The sequence below is a fragment of the Bos grunniens genome, chromosome X (assembly GCF_055505025.1).
Source record: "Bos grunniens cultivar Pamir isolate PY7600 chromosome X, Bosgru_T2T1.0, whole genome shotgun sequence".
Taxonomy (NCBI): Eukaryota; Metazoa; Chordata; class Mammalia; order Artiodactyla; family Bovidae; genus Bos; species Bos grunniens.
The window spans coordinates 74,276,990-74,302,183 of NC_141194.1; the positions used below are offsets into that span (position 1 = coordinate 74,276,990).

The 25,194-nt window shown below is 36.4% G+C and overlaps 1 long non-coding RNA gene across 1 annotated transcript; it reads left to right on the forward strand.

Moving 5' to 3' along the window:
* The first annotated feature begins 1,292 nt into the window (after positions 1 to 1,292).
* Positions 1,293 to 24,034, forward strand: LOC147340715 (uncharacterized). Its single transcript, XR_015158369.1, has 2 exons — positions 1,293 to 1,346; positions 21,135 to 24,034. It is a non-coding gene; the product is annotated as an uncharacterized LOC147340715 (long non-coding RNA).
* Positions 24,035 to 25,194: the final 1,160 nt, after the last annotated feature.

Here is a 25,194-nt window from a genome sequence, read left to right on the forward strand (position 1 = left end):
GAGTCACAAAGAGTCGGACACGACTGAGCAACTTCACTTTCATTTCACTTTCATTCTGACTGGTGTGAGGTGATACCTCACTGTAATTTTGATTTGCATTTCTCTAATAATTAATGAGATTTAGCATCTTTTCATGTGTTTATTGGTCATCTGTCTTCTTTGCAGAAATTTCTGCCCAGATCTTTTGCCCATTTTTTGATTGAGCTGGGTTTTTTTCTTTCTGATTTTGAGCTGCTTATATATTATGGAGATTAATCACTTGTCAGTTGTTCCATTTGCAATTATTTTCTCCTATTCTGAGGATTGTCTTTTAATCTTGTTTATCATTTCCTTTGCCTTTCAAAAACCTTTCAGTTTAATTAGATTCCATTTGTTTGTTTTATTTTCATTTCCGTTACTCTATGAGATGGGTCAAAGAATAAATCTGCCATATAACCCAGCAGTCCCACTTACAGGGACTATACCCTGAGAAAGCCACAACTCTAAAAGACACAAGTACCCCAATATTCATTGCATCACCATTTACAGTAGCCAGGACATGAAAACAACCTAGATATCCATCTACAGATGAATGGATAAAGCAGAAGTGGTACATATATACAATGGAGTATTATTAAACCATAAAAAATAATGAATTTGAGTCAGTTCCAGTGAGGTGGATGAACCTAGAGCCTGTTATACAGAGCGAAGTAAGTCAGAAAGAGAAAAACAAATATTGTATATTAACACATATGTATGAAATCTCAGAAAATGTTATTGATGAATTTATTTGCAGGGAAGGAATGGAGACATAGATTTAGAGACTGCATCTGTGGATACAGTCAGGCAAGGAGAGAGTGGAATGAATGGAGAAAGTAACATTGACATATATACACTACCATATGTAAAACAGATAACTGGTAAGAAGTTGCTGTGTAACACATAGAGCCCAGACTGGAGCTCCGTGATGACTTAGAGAGGTGGGATAGGGAGAAGGTTGGGAGGTTCAAGACGGGGGTGATATATGTATAATTATGGCTGATTTGTGTTGTTGTAGGGCAGAAATCAACACAGCATTGTAAAGCAATTTTACTCTAATTTAAAAAAATAATAAAAATAGATTCAATCAATGAAAACCTGATTCTCTCAGTTCAAACTGTGAAATATTGTGTGTGAACACATCTAAAGTTATTGAATAGATTTCAGAAGCACTTATGCACTGCAAAATGTAATTACTGTGTCTTATCCCTTTAAGTTCCTGCTGTTTACAGTCTCTTTATGATGTCATCACTCAGCGTTACCAGTTTGAACTTACAGTGTTAAAGTCCTGGCAACCTATAGGCAGGGGAAATGTCTCTTCCAAGATTGTAAGTCCTCTTTTCAATAATTTTTAGTGTTTTTAACGGTTAGTATGCTCAATTTAGCTTCATATTTATATTTTAATATAATGTTCCTCTAATAGTAGCTACTTATAGATTAAAATTTGTATTTTACTAGCATCATGCTCTACCCAACTGAGCTACCTGGCCATGAATGAAAGTTGTATTTTAAACAGAGGTACAAAATTTCCATAACATCTTAAGTGTTTTACTTTGAAATTTAACTAGTTCAGGCTCTTTCACAAAATAGCTGCATGGCCTTGAATATTTTAATCACTCTGAATGTGTGTATATGTGTACTTATAACCACATCTTATTTTAGGGAGAAGGGAAGTAATTACTGTGTGTGAAGGCACTTCAAAATGAAAAGCATAATGAAACATAGTAAGACTTTATTATGGTACTCTGGTATACTTAATTTTCTATGTAAAGAACATTAGGCCATCCTGTTTTTCTGATAAAAAGGAAGACTTTATATTATTGCCAATTAAGACATTATAGTTAGTTGATTTTTCAAGGTATCATTAAGTGGATGATAAAATTTTATTCATAGGAATTAAACAAAAGTATTTCTTCAGGATTTAGTGGCTACATCATTCAGTGTTAGTCTCTATTTTAAAAGCCAATCTCCTTTAAAAGAGTATTACTGACAGTAATACAAAAAATTATGATGATGTAAGTGATATTGACTTAGAGCTAACAGCTAATATCCATATATATTAAGTTGAACCATATAAAACTATCAATATTCAGCCATTTTAACTCACAAAAATGGAAAATTCTTATGACACAACCTATTTTTAAAAGCATGTAAAAACCAGTAAGAAAGCTATAGTTAAGATGGAAGAGGTAATTTGCAGAAAAAAAGTCAAAGATCAGTAAAAATATGAAAAACTGCACAACTTCAACAGTGAAAATAAAGTTTAGAAAACCTTTGTCTCAGAAATTAAAATTCTAAAGAATTATAGAGATCTATTCCCTTTTAAAATGATATATTTCTATAATGTTTGGATTTTTTTTTCCAAAAAGTATGTATTATTTTTAGAATCAGAAAATGCAACATAGTTTGAAAAAAAAAACAAAGGAAAGAATTATTTTATCTAGAAATTAATGATTTAGTTCCCTAGTGCTTTTAAAATGTATTTCTAGTTTGATGTTGCCTATGTCTATTCTTGCCTCTTACATCACAAAGGGCTCAGATTATGTCACTACTGGACATTATTATCTCTTTTAAACACAGTGTTATAAGTAAATCCTTCTCTAGTGAGAAGTATTTTCTCCCATATCCCTTCATAAAACAGAACTCAGAGGTACTGTAGATTTGTTTCCTCAATGGCATTTCCAAATCTTTTCTCTTCTCTATTCCTTAAAAAGAGCTTGCTTGGAATCTCGTGCCATCAGATTATGTCACCTGATAGCTTTCTCTACTATATCCATTTGCTGATTCCATTGTTGCTCCACTTCATTTTGCCATGATTTTCTTATGCGGCCTACTACCATGCTGTACAGTACTATCAACTGTACTCTTGTCAATTCCTTGTGATTTTTCTGTTGTTGTTCAGCCTCTCAGTCATCACCAACTGTTTGTTACACCATGGACTGCAGCACACCAGGCTTCCCTTTCCTTCAACATATCCCAGAGCTTGCTCAAACTCATGTCCATTGAGTCGGTGATGTCATACAATGATTTCTACCTCTGTTGTCCCCTTCTACTTCTGCCTTCAGTCTTTCCCAGCATCAGGATCTTTTCCAATGAGTCAGTTCTTCAAATAAGGTGGCCAAAGTATTAGTGTTTTGGCTTCAGTATCAGTCCTTCCAATGAATATTCAGGATTGATTTCCTTTAGAATTAAGTGATTTGATGTCCTTGCAGTCTAAGGGACTCTCAAGAGTCTTCTACAACACCACAGTTCATAGGCATAAATTCTTCCATGCTCAGCCTTCTTTATGGTCCAACTCTCACATATGTACATTACTACTGGAAACACCATAGCTTTGACTAGATGGATTTTTGTCCACAAAGTAATGCCCCTGCTTTTTAATTTGCTGTCTAGGGTTTCAATGATTTTTTTCTCCAAGGAGCAAGTGTCTTTTAATTTCATGGCTACAGTCACCATCTGCAGTTATTTTGGAGCCCAAGAAAATAAAGTCCGGCACTGTTTCCATTGCTTCTCCATTTATTTGTCATGAAGTGATGAAACTGGATGCCATTATCTTCATTTTTTTGAATGTTGAGTTTTAAGCCAGCTTTTGCACTCTCCATTTTCACTTTCATTAAGAGACCCTTTAGTTCCTCTTCACTTTCTGCCATAAGGGTGGCGACATCTGCATATCTGAGGTTACTGAAATTTCTCCCAGCAATCTTGATTCCAGCTTGTGCTTCATTTAACCTGACATTTCACTTGATGTACTTTGCATATAAATTAAATGAACAGGGTGACAATATACAGTTTTGACGTGCTCCTTTCCCAATTTGGAACTAGTCCATGGTTTCATTTCCTGTTCTGTTGCCTCTTGACCTGCATACAGGTTTCTCAGGAGGCAGGTAAGGTGGTCTGGTATTCCTATCTGCTTAGGAATTTTCCACAGTTTGTTGTGATTCACACAGCCACAGGCTTTAGCATAGTCAATGAATCAGAAATAGATGTCTTTCTGGAACTCTCTTGCTTTTTCTATGATCCAACAGATGTTGGCAATTTGATCTCTGGTTCCTCTGCCTTTTCTAAATCCAACTTAAACATCTGGAAGTTCTTGGCTTACATACTGTTGGAGCCTAGCTTGGTGAATTTTGGGCATTACTTTGCTAGTGTGTGAAAGAGTGATTGTGGGGTAGCTTGAACATTCTTTGTCATTGCCTTTGTTTGGGACTGGAGTAAAAACTGACCTTTTCCAGTCTTGTGGCCACTGCGGAGTTTTCCATATTTGCTGGCATATTGAGTGCAGAACTTTCACAGCATTGTCTTTGAGGATTTCAAATAGATCAGCTGGCATTTCACCAACTCCACTAGCTTTGTTCGTAGTGATGCTTCTTAAGGCCCACTTGACTGTGGACTCCAGGATATCTGGCTCTAAGTGAGTGATCACACCATCATGGCCATCTAGGTCATGAAGATCTTTTTTCGTATAGTTCTTCTGTCTATTCTTGCTGCCTCTTCTTGATATCTTCTCCTTCTGTTAGGTCCATACAGTTTCTGTCCTTTATTGTTCCTATCTTTGTATTAAATGTTTCCTTATTATCTCTAGTTTTCTTGAAGACATCTCTAGTCTTTCCACTCTTGTTTTCCTCTATTTCTTTCCATTGTTCACTTAAAAAGGCTTTTTACAACCCCCCATGTATATGTGTCCTTTTCTACTTTGCCTTTTGCTTCTTTTCTTTTCTCAGCTATTTGTAAGGGCACCCTAAGGCAACCATTTTGCCTTTTTGCATTTCTTTCTTGGTGATGGTTTTGATCACTGCCTCCTGTACAATGTCACAAACTTTCATCTGTAGTTTTTCAAGCTCTCTGTCTATCAGATCTAATCTCTTGAATCTATATGTTACTTCCATTGTTTAATCGTAAGGGACTTGTTTTAGGTCATACCTGAGTGACCTATTGTTTTTGCCTACTTTCTTCAAATGAAGTCTAAATTTGACACTAAGGAGTTCATGATCTGAGCCACAGTCAGCTCCCAATTTTCTTTCAGACTGTATAAAACTTCTCCATCTTAAGCTGCAAAGAACAATCAGTCTGATTTTGGTATTGACCATCTGTTGATGTTCATGTGTAAAGTCGTCTGTTGTGTTATTGGAAGAGGATGTTTGCTATGATCAGTGTGTTCTCTTGGCAAAACTCTGTTAGCCTTTGCCCTGCTTCATTTTGTACTCCAAGGCCAAGCTTGCTCATTACTCCAGGTATCTCTTGACTTCCTACTTTTGCATTCCAGTCAGCTATGATGAAAACGACATCTCTTTTTTTGGTATTAGTTCTAGAAGGTCTTGTAGGTCTTCATAGAACCATTCAATTTGAGCTTCTTTGGCATTAGTGGTCAGGGCACAGATTTGGATTACTATGATATTGAATGGTTTGTCTTAGAAACAGAGATCATTCTGTCGTTTTTGAGATTGCACCCAAGTCCATTCTAAAGGAGATCAGTCCTGGGTGTTCTTTGGAAGGAATGATGTTAAAGCTGAAACTCCAGTACTTTGGCCACCTCATGAGAAGAGTTGACTCATTGGAAAAGACTCTGATGCTGGGAGGGGTTGGGGACAGGAGGAAAAGGGGACAACAAAGGATGAGGTGGCTGGATGGCATCACCGACTCGATGGACGTGAGTTTGAGTGAACACCAGGAGTTGGTATTGGACAGGGAGGCCTAGCGTGCTGAAATTCATGGGGTCACAAAGAGTCGGACACAACTGAGTGAACTAAACTGAACTGATTACAATTTTTACTCTCTTATTAACTATGAGGTCTACTCCATTTCTTCTAAGGGATTCTTGCCCACAGTAGTAGATGTAAAGGTCATCTGAATTAAATTCATGCATCCCAGCCCACTTTAGTTCACTGATTCCTAAAATGTCAATGTTCACTTTTGCCATCTCCTGTTTGACCACTTCCAATTTACTTTGACTCATGGACTTAACATTCCAGGTTTCTATGCATTATTGTTCTTACAGCATTGGACTTTACTTTAACTACCAGACACATCCAGAACTCGGCATTGTTTCCACTTTGGCTCAACTTATTCATTCCTTCTGGAGATATTTCTCCACTCTTCTCCAGTAGCATATTGGGCACATACTGATCTGAGGAGTTCATCTTTCAGTTTCGTATCCCTTTGCTTTTCCATACTGTCCATGGGGTTCTCAAGGCAAGAATGTTGAAGTGGCTTGTCATTCCTTTCTTCAGTGAACCATTTTTATCAGAATCTCCATCATGACTCATCTGTCTTGGGTATCCCTACACGCCATGGCTCATAGTTTCACTGTGTCACATAAGGCTGTGATGTATGTGATCAGTTTGTTTAGTTTTCTGTAATTGTCCTATTCATTCTGTTTGCCTTATGATGGATAAGGATAAGAAGCTTGTGGAAGCTTCCTGATGCTAGGTACTGAAAGTGAAAGTGAAGTCGCTCAGTCGTGTCTGACTCTGCAACCACATGGACTGTAGCCTATCAGGCTCCTCCATCCATGGGATTTTCCAGGCAAGAGTTCTGGAATGGATTGCCATTTCCTTCTCCAGGGGATCTGCCTGACCCAGAAATTGAACCCAGGTCCCTCGCATTGCAGGCAGATGCTTTACTGTCTGAGCCACCAGGGAAGCCCTGCTTGGTACTGGCTGTGGGCAAACTGGGTTTTGCTCTGATAGGTGGGGCCTTGCTTAGTAGAATTGTAATCCAATTTTCTGCTGATGTGGTGCTGTGTCCCCTCCCTGTACTTTGGCCTGAGGCAAAACTATGGTAAGAGTAATGGCAGTAATGGTGACCTCTTTCAAAAGACTTATGCCAGCACCATGTGGATCCCAGGACTGTTGAAGTCAGTGCCCCTTACCCTGCAGCATGCCACTGTTGAGCCATGCCTTCACCAGAGACTCCTGGACACTCACAGGCAACTCTGGCTCCGTCTATTGCGGGGTCACTGCTCCTTTCTCCTGGGTCCTGGTGTGCACAAGATTTTGTTTATGCCATCCAAAAGTTTGATTCCCCAGTCCTGTGGGTGTTCTGTAGTCAAATCCCACTGGCGTTCAAATTCCCTGGGGGTTCACAGTCCCTTTGCCAGATCCCCAGGTTGGGAAATCTGTTGTGGGCCATAGAACTTTTGTAACACTACAAGAACTTCTTTGGTATTACTTTTCTCCAGTTTGTTAGTCCTCTGCTCTGTGGCTTTATGATGGGGCTAATGTCAATCTCCTCCAAAAGGTCTGATGCCACATATCGTGCCTCCCAGGCCTTCTGCAGTCAGAGATCCTGTCACTGAGGCAGGCCACTTACTGACCTGTGCCTCTGCAGGAAACGCTCAGACACTCAAAGGCAGGTATGGCTCAGTCTCCTGTGCGGTCCCTAGGTCCTGTGAACACAAGACTTTGTTTGCACCCTTCAAGCATCTCTGGCCTGTGTAAGGTTTGAATCTAAATGAAATTTTGCCCCTCCTGCCATCTTGTTGGGACTTCTTCTTTGCCCTTGGATGTGGGGTATCATATTTTGGTTGGATCCAACTTTTTCCTGTGGATGGTTGTTCAGCAGCTAATTTCAATTTTGGAGTTCTCACAGGAAAAGGTGAGTGCACATCCTTCTTCTCCGCCATCTTTAATGTCCAATTATCTTGCCTTTCATCTAATTTCAATGGCTCACTTCCATACATAGCCCTCCAAAACCTCACTTTATAGCATTTCACTCTGCAACCACTGCCTCAGGTAACTTTAATAACCCCACTCCAACAATGTTTCCACCCCTCCAAAACTTACCATTGATTTACAATCATTGAACTCATCAATCCCTTCTCCATGGCTTTACTAATATTCTTACCCATTATAAATTCTTACCTATCTTAGATTCTTACACTCTCATGGTGAATCAGCACAAGTGTTTCCCTTCATAAAGCCTCAATTCCATCTCCCCACTCTCCTTTTGACATTTCTGCTAACAAAAACCCTAATTTTAGTTAAATCCGATTCTCCTATTACTCCACAGTGGTTGGTGGCACTTTTGCAACTGAACATGACTAAGGAAAGACATGTAACCATGATGATTGGCTTCAATTCATATTTATGATGACAAACTGCAAGTGTACTGTTAATGGTACCTGGCAATAATATTAAACTTCTATCATCTATTTATAGCTCTCCTATTCTTGAAGATGAGTGTTCCTCACTTTTTCCTCTCTTCTCAAATCTATAATAGCTACACTCTATCCTACTCTCAGCTAGGGGAAAATTTCATCATCATCACTACTGAATATATACTAATCTACAGGCATATTACAACCCTATTTTCTGCCTTCTCTTTTATTATAGATGCCCTTTTCCTGCTCATGCCTGAGTATAATTTGAAGTGTGACAATTTCTTAAGGCAGTCAAAACAAATTACCATAAACTGAGTGGCTTAATTGTCTCATACTTCAGGAAGCTTTAAGTCCAAAGTTAAGGTGTCAGCAGATTTGGCTCCTTGAGGCTCTGAGGGAGGCCTATGCCTCTACCCTAGGTTACAGCAGTTGCTGGCAATCATTGGTATTCTTTGGTTTATAGATGCATCACTTCAATCTCTGCCTCCAACATCACAAAATTCACTCTCCCTGTGTGTGTGCCAAGTTTCCCCTTTTCATAATGACACCAGTCATTGTAGTCGGCCCCACTTTAATCCAGAATTATCTCATCTTAACTTGATTACATCTGTAAAAGACACTATTCCCAAATAAGGTCAAATTCACAAGTACCAACTGGTAAGACTTGTGTTTATCTTTATAAGGGACACAAATAAACTCACAACACTGGGTGCTGGATTTTCTCCACCAAAAGTATAGCTCCTATACTGGTAAGACTTGTGTTTATTTTTATAAGGGGCACAAATCAACTCACAACACTGGGTGCTGGATTTTCTCCACCAAAAGTATAGCTCCTATTCTGTTCTTCTCTATTCTCATTGTCTTTCCTTTTATTACAGAATTTTGCTGATACAGTTAACATGTAATATTGTTTAAGTTTAAGGTGTACAATGTGATGATTTTTTATGCATGCATATTGCAAAATAATTACCACAGTAGGATTACTTAACACTTCCATTACATCACAAAAATACTATTTCTTTTTGTGGTGAGAACATTTATGGTCTACTCTCATACCAAATTTCAAGTATATAATATAGTGTTGTTAACTATAGTCAACACAATAAATACCAGAAATTATCCATATTTTAACTGAACGTTTGTACACTTTGAATGATACCTCTGAATTTTCCCCCACCTCTCAGTTTGTTCTTTAAGTATGGCTTCTTTAGAATCCATTTATAAGTGAGATTGTACTGTATATGTCTTTCACTAACTTACTTCACTTATCATAATGCCTCAAGGTCCTTCCATGTTGTCATAAATGCCAGAACTCCCTTCTTTATCATGGCTAAATTAGATAAATGATTGATAGATGATAGATAAGTCTCATATCTCTTCAAGTGTGATTTCTTTTCCTTTAGATATATGTCCAGTAGTAGAGTTGCTATAAAAATATGGTAGTTTTGTTTTTAATTTTTGAAGAACCTCCCTCTTGTTGCCCACAGTGGCTATACCAATTGACATCTGTACCAAAGTGCCCAAATTTCCTTTTATCCACAGCTTCACCAATACTTGTCTCTACTATTTTTGATAAGAGCCATTCTAACATATATGAGATGATATCACACTCTAGTTTTGATATTAGTTACCCTGATTATTATGTTGGGCATCTTTTCATATACTTGTTGGCCATTTTTATAAATACTCTGGCAAAGTATCTCCAGTTTCTTTGCTCACTTTAAAAAAAAAATAGGGTTGTTTGGATTATTTCTGCTGATGAGCTGTATCAGTGTCTCATATATTTTGAATATTAACCCTTTATCAGATAGACAATTTGAAAACATGTTGTCTCATTCCATAGGCTGTTGTTGTTGTTTTTTGGTATTGTTTCTTTTGCTGTAAAAAAGCTTTTCAGCTTATTCATTTCTCTTTTTGTTAGCCTGTACTTTCTTGCTGTCATATCAAAAAAAAAAAAAAAATCAGTGACAAGAGAATATCAAAAAGCTTTTTTCCTGTTTTCTTCTAGGAGCTGAACAGTTTCAGCTTCATTGAAGAGCTATCTTTTCCCCATTTTTTTATCTTGGTATTTCTGGGTTGTCGATTCTGTTATAACAGTCTGTATAATTTTTTTATGCAAGTACATTCTAGTTTTTAAGAGTAGTTTACAATCAGGAACTGTGAGTCTTCAACATTTGTTCTTTCTCAAGAATGCTTTGGATATTCATAGTCTTTTGTGGTTTTGTACAAATTTTAGATTTGTGTTTTCAATTTTTGTGAAAAACGCCATTGACATTTTCATAAGGATTGCATTTAAACTATAAATGGCTTTTGGTTGGTAGTCTGGACATTTTAACAACATTATTCTTCTGATTCATGAACTTGAAATGCCTTTCCATTTATTTGTATCTTATATATTTTCTTTCATCAAAATCTTATAGCTTTTAGTGTGTAGCTATTTAACTTCTTTGGCTAAATATATTTATAAGGATTGTGTTACTTTAAACTTTTGTAAATCAGATAGTTTTCTTTAGTTTTCAGATATTTTGGTTTTAGTGTATTAAAGTGCAACTGATTTCTATATGTTTTGTATCCTGCAAATGTACTGAACTTGCTGATTAGTTCTAATAGTTTTTGGTAGAATCTTCAAGACTTTCTATATTCAAGACCACATATTTGCAAACAAAAATAATTTGACTTATTCCTAATTTGGATGCTGTGTATTTATTTTCTTGCCTAATTGCTCTGGCTAAGGTTTCCTCTACTATGTTGACTAAGAGTGGCAAGAGTGGTTGTACTTGTTCCTGATCACAGAGGAAAAGCTTTCAACATTTAAACATTTAGTGTAATGTAAAATGAGAGTTTGCCATTGATGGCCTTTATTACATTAAGGTACATTTCTTCTATAGCCAATTTGTTGAGAGTATTTTTTCTATATGGAAGAATGTTATATTTTGTCAATGCTTTTTCTGTGCCTATTGAAATTATTATGTGATTTTCAGTTTTCATTCTATTAATATAGAGTCACATTTACAGATTTGTAATCATACTGTATAATATTTGTAATATCATGGTGATTGGAAAAGATGTCTGATATTATTTCAATCTTCTTAAACTTTCTAAAACATGTTCTTTGACATATGATCTTTTGTGGAGACTGTTCTGTGTGCTCTTCAGAGGCATATGTATCCTGATGTTATTGGATGGACTGTTAGGCCCTTTTGGTATAAAATATATTCCAAATTTAATTGTTCCTTATTGATTTTTATATCTGTAGAATCTATCTATTGTTGCAAGTTGGTATTGAAGTCCCACACTATTATTGTATTAGTGCATATTTTTGCCTAAAGACCTGTTAGTATCTACTTAATATATTTAGGTATTCTAATCTTTGCTGAATATATATTTATCATTGTTATATCTTCTTATGAATTGATCTCTTTATAATCATAAAAGGACCTTCTTTTTCTCTGATTATGGTTTTTTACTTAATGTCTATTTTTTCTGATGAAAGCTCTCTTTTGATTTCCACTTGTATGGAATATATTTTTCCATCACTTCATTTTGAATCTATATGTGATCTTAAAACTGAAGTGACTCTCTTGTGAGTATCATATAGTTATGTCTTGTTTTTACATTCATTCAGCTACTCTATGTATTTTATTTGGAGAATTTAATCCATTTACTTTTAGAGTAATTACTAATAAATAAAAACTTACTAATGTCATGTTATTCTTTCTTATTGTTTTATAGTTCTCTTGTTTCTTTCTTCCTTCATCTCTTGCTGCCTTCCTTTTTAAATTGATTAATATCATAGTAAGTTGTTTTTATTCCCCTTTTCCTTTATCTTTTGTGTATCTACTAAAAGTTTTTGCCTTGCAGTTCCATCAGTTTAAAAAAACTCTTAATGTTATAGTTTATTTTTCACTGATAAATACTTAACTTCGATTAAGTTAACATATAATCATATTATAGTATTAAAGTATTCTGAATTTGACTATATACTCCTTTTCCAAGTGTGTTGAATATATTCATGTCTTTTCATGTTATCAGTTATTATCCTTTAATTTCACATTGAAGAACTTTCATTTCTTGTAAGAAACATCTAATGGTAATGAACTCTGTAATTTTTTTTTTGGTCTGAGTTCTTTTTTTCTCATTTATTTAGGAAGGAAAACTTTTGTTAGATAAAATGTTCTTTGTTGGCAGGGTGTTTTTTTTTTTTTTTTTCAACTGGAAGTTAATTACTTTATAATATTGTGGTGTGGTTTTTGCCATACAATGACGTGAATCAGCCATGGGTGTACATGTGTCCCCCCATCTTGAACTTCCTTCCACATCCCATCCCTCTGGGTTGTCCCAGTGCATCTGCTTTGAGTGCCCTGCTTCATGCATCAAACTTGCACTGGTCATCTATTTTACATATGGTAATATTCATGTTTCAATAATATTCTCTCAAATCATTCCACCCCTTCCTTCTCTGACATAGTCCAAGTCTGTTCTTTATGCCTGTGTCTCTTTTTCTGTTTTGCACACAGGGTTGTTATTACTGTCTTTCTAAATTCCATATATATGCATTAATATACTGTATTGATGTTTCTCTTCTCACTTACTCTGTGTAATAGGCTCCAGGTTCATCCACCTCATTAGAACTGACTCAAATGTGTTGTTTTTTATAGCTGAGTAATAGTCCTTTTTTCTCCTTCAGCCCTTTGAATATACCATCTCATTCTCTTCTGAATTGTAAGATTTCTTCAATAATTCATGAATTGTTTCTCTTAATGGTATCCTGTAGATCACATAGGATTTCTTCAGTCTTTTTCATTTGTGTTCTTTGTTCTATTCTGAATGAATAATTTCAAAAGTCCTGTTTTTCCATTCTTAGGCTTTTTCTTCTGTTTGATCTATTCAGCTTTGTGCTCTGCTGTGTATTGCATTTTTATTTAATTCACTATATTCTTCAGCTTGAGAATTTTTTTTAATGATTTCCACCACTTTATTAAACTGTTAAATTTGTTAGTGTATTGTTTCCCTAATTTCAGTGAATTGTCTTTCTGTGCTTTCTTGTAGCTTATTGAACTCTAAAACAGCTGTTTTGAATTCTTTATTAGATAAATCACAAATCACTATGTCTTTGTGATTGGTTGCTGGAAGATAATTATGATACTTTTGTGGTATCATGTTTCTTTGATTTTTCACGTTTCTTGAAGTCTTACATTACTGGCTTCACATTTGAAGAAGCAGTAACCTCCTCTATTCTTTGGGAGATAAATACCTTCCATCAGACCTGCTAGGGGTTCTGGGGTTTCCTCAGACCCTCTATGGCTGTTTCTTGATCCCTTTTGCAGCAGAATTCTTAAGCTTGTAACCATCTTTCGATCTTACAGTGTACCAGGGCCACTGCTGAAAGTCTCCATTTTACTTTCTTAGTGGCAGAACCAAAGCTCATATTTGTGGTTTCTTTTTGGCCCACAGATTCATGCCAGCTTTCTGTGCATGCTCACTAACTCTCTTTCAAAGCTCACACTCACCATTATTAAAAATATATACAAGGAACCAGCCACAGGGTGGGAGTATGTATGGATAAAGCACATGATATTCTGGGGATGCCTGAGGGCCAGTTGTGGATATTCCTGAGCAAGTCATCTCCAGCAGCTTGTGGGTAGGCTTCATGATGTAGTTTGCAACACTATCAGATCAGATCAGATCAGTCGCTCAGTCGTGTCCGACTCTTTGCAACCCCATGAATCGCAGCACACCAGGCCTCCCTGTCCATTACCAACTCCCGGAGTTCACTCAGACTCACATCCATCGAGTCAGTGATACCATCCAGTCATCTCATCTTCTGTCATCCCCTTCTCCTCCTGCCCCCAATCCCTCCCAGCATCAGAGTCTTTTTCAATGAGTCAACTCTTCGCATGAGGTGGCCAAAGTACTGGAGTTTCAGCTTTAGCATCATTCCTTCCAAAGAAATCCCAGGGCTATAGGATTTACTTTCCTTTAATGCCCTAGGAGGGTCATATCTGCTGCTCTCTCAGCTTCTTCTTGCTTCCATCCATGCTGCTCATGACTCAGTATTCTATATGTGGTGACAGAGAAATGATCCTTTTTGACAGCATCATACACTGCAAGGAAGCTGGATGCTCACTCACACAACCTTACTGTCTCTTATGGGAGAAATTATAGGCCAAGGAGATTTCTTTTAGCAGTATACTGTGCTACCTTAAGGGAGGGATGATGTCTATAAAGTCAAGTATTGCTCTGACCCTCTCCAAGCACCCAAATTTATATTTTTTGCTCTCATTATAACCTATAATCATTCTCCTGGAAATTTGGACTTCCACAAAGGCTGTCTTATCTGTGGGAGATTGTCTAAAACAATGTTCTCCAGGGACTCCTGGACGCTAGTTGAGGGGGGTTGAGGCTAGTTCTTGGGCCACAATGGAAACAAGGCCTATCATCAAACTGCTTTATTCTTCTCTAACCCCATTGTTTCCCTCTTTATAAGAACTCTGGTGACTATATCTAGTATCTTCTAGGGTAATCAAATAATTTCCTGTTCACAAGGTTTTAATTTAGTCACATGTGCAAAGTCCTTTTTTCCATATAAAACAACATTCACAGGTTTCAGGGATTTGGATATGAATACTTTGAGGAGTCATTTATCAACTTTTTACAATGCTCAATATTAATTAGCTGAATGAATAAATTAATGAAAATCACATAATACTTTCTTGTTCAAATTTGAAGGATTGACTCATTCAGTTACCAGGGGATACAACTGCAAGAATAGTAATGAATGAAAACAAGTGGAGCAAAAACAATAGGACAATAAGGAAGTCAGCTTTATAAAAGGTAGATTTGAAGTAAGATACACATAAACTGAAAAAGAATGGAGATTTTTTTTTAATGTAAAGTGATTAGCCTCCAGTTAAAACAAACAAATTTATATTAAAAGAACAGAAAATTTTGAAGGAAAATTTTCACTTCAGAAAAATTTAAATGAGTAAAAAATTGTAAAATTATATGAAATGATATAGTATCTTTGAAAGCATATTTTAAACAGCAACTATTTTAAACAGAAAGGATAATAAGCATATTAATTATTATTGTTATTACTATTGTCATGACTATACTATCTCTCTTAAGATATTGAAAGAACAAATGTCTTTTCTATACTTTTTTTTTTTTTTTTACATTTCCATTACTGTAAAAAGAAAGAGTATTAGAGTTAATGATAACTGGATAACAGAAGCCAAATCTGTCGTTCTATTCCATTATGGTTATATATTTTTGTGTCATGTTTAAGAAACATTTACTCCACTATCACTAAGATAGTCTCCTTTGTTACCTCCTGGAAACTTTACTCTTTTACCTTTCACTTTTGGGTCTACTTTGCATCTAGGATTGATTTGAGTGTGTAATGTGAGATCAGGTCAAGAATCACTTTTTTTTTTTTTTTCCCCTAGAAGATATCCAGTTGATTAGTACTGTTTATTGAAAATCTAATTTTTCTTCAATGTGTAACAACTTTGAGACAATTCATATGACCATATCTATATAGGTCTCTCTTTTTTTAACTCCTTAGTCTGTATTGTAGGCTACTTGTCTTCAGGCTGATACTTCTTGTTATTGCTCAGTTGCTCAGTGGTGTATGACTCTGTGATCCCATGGACTGCAGCATGCCAAGCTTCCCTATCCTTCACCATCTCCCAGAGCTTGCTCAAACTCATGTCCATTGAGTCAGTGATGCCATCCCACCATCTCATCCTCTATCATCCCCTTCTTCTTCTGACTTCTATTTTTCCCAGAATCAGGGTCTTCTCTAATGAGTTAGCTCTTTGCATCAAGTACCAAAAGTATTGGCGATTCAGCTTCAACATAAGTCCTTGCTTCCCTGATAGCTCAGTTGTTAAAGAATTCACCTGCAATTCAAGAGACCCTGGCTCAATTCCTGGGTTGGGAAGATCCCCTGAGAAGTGATAGACTACCCACTTCAGTATTTTGGGGCTTCCTTTGTGGCTCAGCTGGCAAAGAATCCTCCTGCAATGAGGGAGACCTGGGTTCAAATCCCTGGGTTGGGAAAATCCCCTGGAGCAGGGAAAGGTGACCCACTCCAGTATTCTGGCCTGGAGAATTCCATAGGCTGTATAGTCCATTGGGTTACAAAGAGTTGGACGTGAATAATCAGGGTTTGTTTTCTTTAGGATTGACTGGTTTGATCTCCTTGCAGCCCAGGGACTCTCAACCTGGTCTTCTCCAACACCAGAGTTCAAAAGCATCAGTTCTTTGGCGCTCAGTTCTCTTTATGGTCCAACTCTCACATCCATACATGACCACTGGAAAAACCATAGCTTTGACTATATGGACCTTTGTCTGCAAAGTAATGTCTCTTCTTTTTAATATGCTGTCTAAGTTTATCACAGTTTTTCTTCCAAGAGCAAGTATCTTTTAATTTCATGGCTACAGTCACTCTTCACAGTGATTCTGGAGCCCAAGAAAATAAAATCTCTCACTGTTTCCATTGTTTCCCCATATATTTGCCATGAAGTGATGGGGCCAGATAACATGATCTTCGTTTTTTGAACGTTGACTTTTAAGCCAGCATTTTAACTCTCCTCTTTCACCTTCATCAAGACACTCTTTAATTCATTTTTGCTTTCTGCCATAAGGGTGGTGTCATCTGCATACATGAGGTTATTGATATTTCTCCTGGCAATCTTGATTCCAACTTGTGCTTCATCCAGCCAGGCATTTCACACATTATACCCTGCATGTAGTTCAAATAAGAGGGGTGACAATACACAGCCTCATTGTACTCCTTTTCCAATTTTGAATCAGTGCATGTTCCATATCAGGTTCTAATTGTTGCTTCTTGACCTGCATACATCATCTTAATTGCTGTCACTTTTTAATAATTGATATATGGTAAAATATGTCAATATATAATATTGATATTTAATAATACATATCCTTCACATTGGTTATTTATCTTTCAAATTGTCTTGTATATTCTTGGTTCTTATTTCCATATAAAATTTTAAATTATCTAGTCAGTTATCACAAAAAGTCAGGGCAAATTTTATTGGGATTACATTGAATGATTTGGGAAGAATTGTTACATTTATAGCATTGAACCTTCTGAATATAGTATATAGCTCTATTTACTTATGTTTTCTTTAATTTATCTTAACATTGATTTGTATCCTTCAGTGTAGAGGCATTGCACATATATCTCTAAATTTATTTTGAGTATTTTGTACTTATGCTATATGTCATTAACATAAGTACAAAATGCTTAAAACCACATGCAGGTATGACCTAAATCAAATCCCTTATGATTATACACTGGAAGTAACAAATAGATTTAAGAAATTAGGTCTGATAGACAGAGTGCCTGATGAGCTATGGATAGAGATTCATGACATTTTACAGGAGGCAGTGATCAAGATCATCCCCAAGAAAAAGAAATGCAAAAAGGCAAAATGGTTGTCTGAGGAGGCCCTACAAATAGCTGTGAAAAGAAGAGAAGCTAAAGGCAAAGGAGAAAAGGAAAGATATCGATTTGAATTCAGAGTTCCAAAGAATAGTAAGGAGAGATAAGAAAGCCTTCCTCAATGATCAATGCAAAGAAATAGAAGAAAACAGAGAATTTCTGGGAGAGGCTAGAGATCGCTTCAAAAAAAATTAGAGCTACCAAGGGAATATTTCACTCAAACATGGTCACAATAAGGGACAAAAATGGCATGGACTTAACAGAAGCAGAAGATATTAAGAAGAGGTGGCAAGAATACACAGAAGAACTACACAAAAAAGATCTTCATGACCTAGATAACAACGATGGTGTGAACACTCACCTAGAGCCAGACATCCTGGAATGTATAGTGAAATGTGCTTTAGGAAGCACCCCTATGAACAAAACTAGTGGAGGTGATGGCATTCCAGTTGAGCTATTTCAAATCCTAAGAGATGATGTTGTTAAGGTGCTATACTCAATATGCCAGCAAATTTGGAAAAGTCAGCAGTGGTCAAAGGACTGGAAAAGTTTAGTTTTCATTTCAATCCCAAAAATGGGAAATGCCAAAGAATGTTCAAACTACCACACAATTGCACTCATTTCACGTGCTAGCAAATAATGTTCAAAATTCTCCATTCAGTCTTCAACAGTACGTGAACCAAAAATTTCCAGATGTTCAAGTGGAATTTAGATAAGGCATAGGAACCAGAGATCAAATTGTCAACATCTGTTTGATCATAGAAAAAGCAAGAGAGTTTCATAAAAACATCTACTTCTGCTTTATTAATTACACCAAAGCCTTTGAATGTATAGATCACAACGAACTGTGGAAAATTTTTCAAGAGGTGGGTATACCAGACCACTTTACATGCCTCCTGATAAATCTGTATGAAGGTCAAGAAGCAACAGCTAGAACTGGACATGGAACAATAGTCTGGTTCCAAATTGGGAAAGGACTATGTCAAGGCTGTATATTGTCACCCTGCTTATTTAATATATATGCAGAGTTCAGGTCAGTTCAGTCCCTCAGTTGTGTCCGACTCTTTGCACCCCATGGACTGCAGCACACCAGGCCTTCCTGTCCATCACCAACTCCTGGAGTTTACTCAAACTCATGTCCATTGAGTCAGTGATGCCATCCAACAATCTCATCCTCTGTCGTCCCTTTCTCCTCCTGCCTTCAGCCTTTTCCAGCATCAGAGTCTTTTCCAGTGAGTCAGTTCTTTGCATCAGGTAGCCAAAGTATTGGAGTTTCAGCTTCAGCATCAGTCCTTCCAATGAATATTCAGGACTGATTTCCTTTAGGATGGACTGGTTGGATCTCCTTGCAGTCCAAGGGACTCTCAAGAGTCTTCTCCAACACTGCAGTTCAATTCTTTGGTGCTCTGTCTTCTTTATAGTCCACCTCTCACATACATACATGACTACTGGAAAAACATAGCTTTGACTAGACAGGCCTTTGTTGGCAAAGTAATGTCTGTGCTTTTTAATATGCTGTTTAGGTTGATCATGAGTTTTCTTCAAAGAGCAAGCTTCTTTTAATTTCATAGCTACAGTCACCATCTGCAGTGATTTTGGAACCCCCAAAAAATAGTCTGTCACTGTTTTCACTGTTTCCTCATCTACTTGCCATGAAGTGATGGGACCAGATGCCATGATGCAGAGTGAAAAGTGAAAGTGAAGTCGCTCAGTCATGTCCGACTCTTTACGACTCCGTGGACTGTAGCCCGCCAGGATCCTCCATCCATGGGATTCTCCAGGCAAGAATACTGGAGTGGGTTGCCATTTCCTTCTCCAGGGGATCTTCCTGACCCAGGGATTGAACCCACGTCTCCTGCATTGCAGGCAGACGCTTTAACCTCCGAGCCACCAGGGAAGCCCATGATGCAGAGTACATCTTTCCTCAAGAGGCTCTTTGGTTCCTCTTTACTTTCTGCCACAAGGGTGGTGTCATCTATGTATTTGATTCCTCTTTACTTTCTGCCACAAGGGTGGTGTCATCTATGTATACTTTGATGACACCACCCTTGTGGCAGAAAGTAAAGAGGAACCAAAGAGCCTCTTGAGGAAAGTGGAAGAGGAGAGTGAAAAAGCTGGCTTAAAACTCAACATTCAAAAAACTAAGATCCTACATCCAGTCCCATCACTCCATGGCAAATAGATGGGGAAACAATAGAAAAAATGACAGACTTTATTTTTCTTTGACTCTAAAATTATTGCAAATGGTGACTGCAGCCATGAAATTAAAATACGCTTGCTCTTGGAAGAAAAGCTATGACCAACCTAGACAGCATATGAAAAAGCAAAGACATTATTTTGCAGACAAATTGCGTCTAGTCAAAGCTATGGTTTTTCCAGCAGTCATGTATGGATGTGAGAGTTGGACTATAAAGAAAGTTGAATGTCAAAGAATTGATGCTTTTGAACTGTGGTCTTGGAGAAGACTCTCGAGAGTCTTGGACTGCAAAGAGATCAAACCAGTTAGTCCTAAAGAAATCAGTCCTGATATTCATTGGAAAGACTGATGCTGAAGCTGTAGCTCCAATACTTTGGCCACCGGATGTGAAGAACTGATTCATTGGAAAAGACTCTGATGCTGGGAAAGGTTGAAGGTGGGATGAGAAGGGGACTAACAGAGAATGAGATGGTTGAATGGCATCACTGACTTGATGGACATGAGTTTGAACAAGTTCTGGGAGTTTGTGAGGGACAGGGAAGCCTGGTGTGCTACAGTCCATGGGTCTCAAAGAGTCAGACACATCTGAGTAACTGAACTGAACTGACAAATTGTATTATTAAAATATTTTCTAATTGGTTGTATACCTAAATATAATTGATTTTCACATTTAATCTTATATCTATTTTGCTAAATTATCTTATTAATTCTAATTGTGTGGATTTTCTACATAAACATGCTGCCTGTAAATACTAACAGTTTTATTTATTTTTCCCCCTATTCTTGACATTTTGTTTATATTTTTCTTTCCTTATTGCACTAGCTAGAACCTCCAGTGAAATATTACATTGAAGTTTTACTAGCAGATATCCTTTTGTTGTTTCTGAGCTTAAGGGGAATATTTCTAATGCTTCAGCACTGTGTATTTGTATTTTCTCTAGTCTTCTTAAATATCCTCTATCAGGTTAAGGAAGTTTCTTTCCAATTTTTATTTGCTAAAATTTTACCATGAATTTGTTAGACTGCATATTGAAATGTTCATATAATTTTCCCTTCTTTATTTTGATGTGTTAATGTGGTGAATTTCAAATGTTAAACTAACCTGAATTAAATCCTGCTTTATTGTGGTAGATTATCCTTTCTATGTATTGAATTAGATTGAATGTTTAAGGGTAGGGGTATTTATATTTATGAGAGATATAAGTCTGTGATTTTTTTCTATTAATGACCTCATCAGATTTTGGTATCAACGTTATGTTTTTTTTCATATAATAAATTCAAAAGTCATTCTTCTTTTTCTGTTCTTTGGAAGATTTTTTGAATAATTGTTACTTTCTCTTCCTTAGGTGTTTGGGAGAATTAATCAATGAAGACATCCACACCTGGAATTCTCTATGTCGGTAAGTTTTTAATGATCAAACAATGTCTTTAGTATACATATAGCAATCCATATTTTCTTTTTTTTTTATCTTTATTTTTATTTTTTATGCTGAATTTATTTTTTTAATTTTATTTTATTTTTAAACTTTACATAATTGTATTAGTTTTGCCAAATATCAAAATGAATCCACCACAGGTATACATGTGCTCCCCATCCTGAACCCTCCTCCCTTCTCCCTCCCCATACCATCCCTCTGGGTCATATTTTCTACTTAACCCTTGTTTCAGATTTAATATGTTTTCTTTTTAAAGGAATTTGCTTATTTCACCTAAATTTTCAATACATTAGCATAAAGCTTTTGCATCTTTTATTTCTTTCTGATGATAATTTTATTATTTTTTCCTCATATATGTTGGCTTTGTTTTGCTGTTCTGTTTTTAGCTTCTTAAACTAGATACTTAAGTCATTAACTTTTCAGCTATTCCTCTTTTCTAATTTACAAATTTAAAGTTATAAAGTTTTAAATAGGTTTTTACATCCAAAGTTTCAAATAGGTTTTTACACCCCACAAATATTTAAATACTGTATTTACCTTATGCTCTTCAAAATGTTTTAAAAATATTTTCTTGTTTCCATTGTAATTTATTCTTTGATCCATAGATTGTATTTTTAATTTCCAATTGTTTAGATTTTTTTTTTTTTTTTAGTTTCTGTTGTTGATTTCTAGCTTTAGTCAACTGTGAGTAGCAAACATATGCCATATGATTTAGTACTTTGATACTTGTTTAGACTTGCTTATTGCCTAGCCTATGGTCACTTTTGTTAAATGTTCCATGTGAACTTGAAGAAAATGTATAGTATTGTGCAGTTATTTGGTGTAATGTCTTTATATTATGCCAACTTTTGTCAGTCATGTTATTCAACTTTTTTGTATCTCTACTGTATATTCTTTTCTTCTTGTTCTATTAATTATTTAAATAAATATGCTGAAGTTCCCAACTATAATTGTCAGTTTCCACATTACTTTTCCTTTTATAAATTATAGTTTTATGGTTTTTAGAGCTATGTCAGTGGGTACATGCATATTTAGAATTATTACATCTTTCTGTTGGATTAACCCCTTTACCATTATAAAATATTCCTATTTACCTTTATGTATCTTAAAGGTAACTTTGACATTAGTTTAGCTCCACAAGCTTATTATCCATTAAGGTACACAGTGTATCCCTTTTCCATTAAAAAAAATCATGTTCTCTTATATTTTAGGTTTATTATAATCCACTGTGCAGATTCATGTTTTAAGTGGTGTACTTAGTCCATATAGTTTTCTGTGGTAAGAAAATTAAACATGAGAACTACTCACCAAATTTTTAAGTGTAAAATACAGTATTGTTAATTATAGGCCCAATGTTATGCAGAAAACCTCTATAACTTGTTGATTTTAGTCCATTTGATTTTTAAAATTGTATTTATTTTTGGCAGCAATGGGTCTTTCTTGGATTTCCCTGGTAGCTCAGGTGGTAAAGAACCCATCTACAATGCAAGAGACCCTTGTTCGATTCCTGGGTCAGGAAAATCCCCTGGAGAAGGGACAGGCTACCCACTCCAGTATTCTTGGGTTCCCCTGGTGGCTCAGAGGGTAAAGAATTTGCTGTATTGTTGCTGCGTGCGGGCGTTTTTCTAGCTGTGGTGAGCGGGAGCTACTCTTGTTGGGCATGAGCTTCTCACTGCAGTAGCTTCTCGTTACAGACCACAGGATCTAGATGCACAGGCTTCAGCAGTTGTGGCAAACAAACTCAGTAGTTGAGGCACTCAGGCTTAGTTGTTTTACAGCATGTGGAAACTTCAGAGGCCAGGGATCAAACCTGTGTCTCCTGCTTTGGCAGACAGATTCTTACTCACTGCACACCAGGGAAGTCCCCAGTCCATTTGCTTTTAATGTAATAGCTTTATGTTTGAATTTACACCTATCATTTTAGTTTTATTATTTATCCCATGTTTTTGTTTATTTATCCTTTATTGCTTTCCTTTATATTAATCAAACATTTTAATTACATTTCCTTCTCTATTATTTTATTTATACAATTTTAGTTATTATTTAGTGGTTATGTTTTAATTTATAGAAGTATATCACAGATTTGTCTTTACAACTCCTAATCAAGCTTCTTATAACACCTTAACTCCAATTATTTCACCAATCTTTATTACCACTATCAATTTTGAATTTAAATTTATAAATTTTATTTTAAGCTTACCAGATTATCATTATTATGTGTAAATACTTAATATTCATGTTCTGCACCCAAATATGTGCTGTCTTATGCTCTTTTTTTTATCTTAAGTATGTATTATCTTAGGTCATTTCCTTCTACCTGAAGAATTCTTACTTGTATTTTTGTACTTTCTGCTAGCCATACAACTCTCACAATTTTTTTTATTTTAATATAAAAACAATGTCTATTTCACACTCACTTTTGAAAAATATTTGTGCTATGATAAAAACCTTAAATTGTCAGGGCTTTTAGCTGTTTTGTTGTTTGTTTGTTTGTTTGTTTTTAGAACTAAATATGACTTCCATTCTCTTCTGACTTCCGTCACTAATTTTCCCCTTTATTTCAAAATATAGGTTCAGATCACTTATGTAACAAACTGTATGCACACAATCATTTATTGCACTAAAATGTACACTTTGGAATGAATAAAAACTCTCAGGATTTTAACTATATTACAGCCCTAATGATGTGAGACTGAGGCCAGTTGTATACAAGGCAGTGCATGCTAAGTCACTTCAGTAGTGTCCAACTCTTTGTGACCCTATGGGCCATAGCCTGCGAGGCTTCTCCAATCATGACATTCTCCAGGCAAAAACAGTGGCAGAAATCTTCCCAACCAAAAGATCAAACGCACATCTCTTTCGTGTCCTGAATTGGGAGACAGGTTCTTTACCACCTGGGAAGCCCATATACAAGATAGACATGTTGCGATATTTGACTGTTTTCCCATTTCTCATTGTTTCTTGATTGCCTTCTCTAGTGTGTTCCAAAATGAGATGCACATGCAAGATAATCAATTGAAATGTGTGAATAGCATATTACAGCTTCAATTTATGTATTTTATTTCATCTCTTAAAATTTTCTGTCTTCAGTTCAGTTCAGTTGAGTTCAGTCACTCAGTCGTGTCTGACTCTTTGCGACCACATGAATCACAGTGCGCCAGGCCTCCCTGTGCATCACCAACTACTGGAGTTCACTCAGACTCACCTCCATCGAGTCAGTGATGCCATCCAGCCATCTCATCCTCTGTCGTCCCCTTCTCCTCTTACCCCCAATCCCTCCCAGCATCAGAGTCTTTTCCAATGAGTCAGCTCTTCGCATGAGGTGGCCAAAGTACTGGAGTTTCAGCTTTAGCATCATTCCTTCCAAAGAAATCCCAGAGCTGATCTCCTTCAGAATGGACTGTTTGGATCTCCTTGCAGTCCAAGGGACGCTCGAGAGTCTTCTTCAACACCACAGTTCAAAAGCATCAATTCTTTGGCGCTCAGCCTTCTTCAGAGTCCAACTCTCACACCCATACATGACCACAGGAAAAACCATAGCCTTGACTAGGCAGACCTTTGTTGGCAAAGTAATGTCTCCGCTTTTGAATTTCCTATCTAGGTTGGTCATAACTTCCCTTCCAAAGAGTAAGCATCTTTTAATTTCATGGTTGCAGTCACCATCTGCAGTGATTTTGGAGCCCCAAAAAATAAAGTCTGACACTGTTTCCACTGTTTCCACTGTTTCCCATCTATTTCCCATGAAGTGATGGGACCGGATGCCATGATCTTCGTTTTCTGAATGTTGAGCTTTAAGCCACCTTTTTCACTCTCCTCTTTCACTTTCATCAAGAGGCTTTTTAGTTCCTCTTCACTTTCTGCCATAAGGGTGGTGTCATCTGCATATATGAGGTTATTGATATTTCTCCTGGAAATCTTGATTCCAGCTTGTGCTTCTTCCAGTCGTTTTTCTCATGATGTACTCTACATA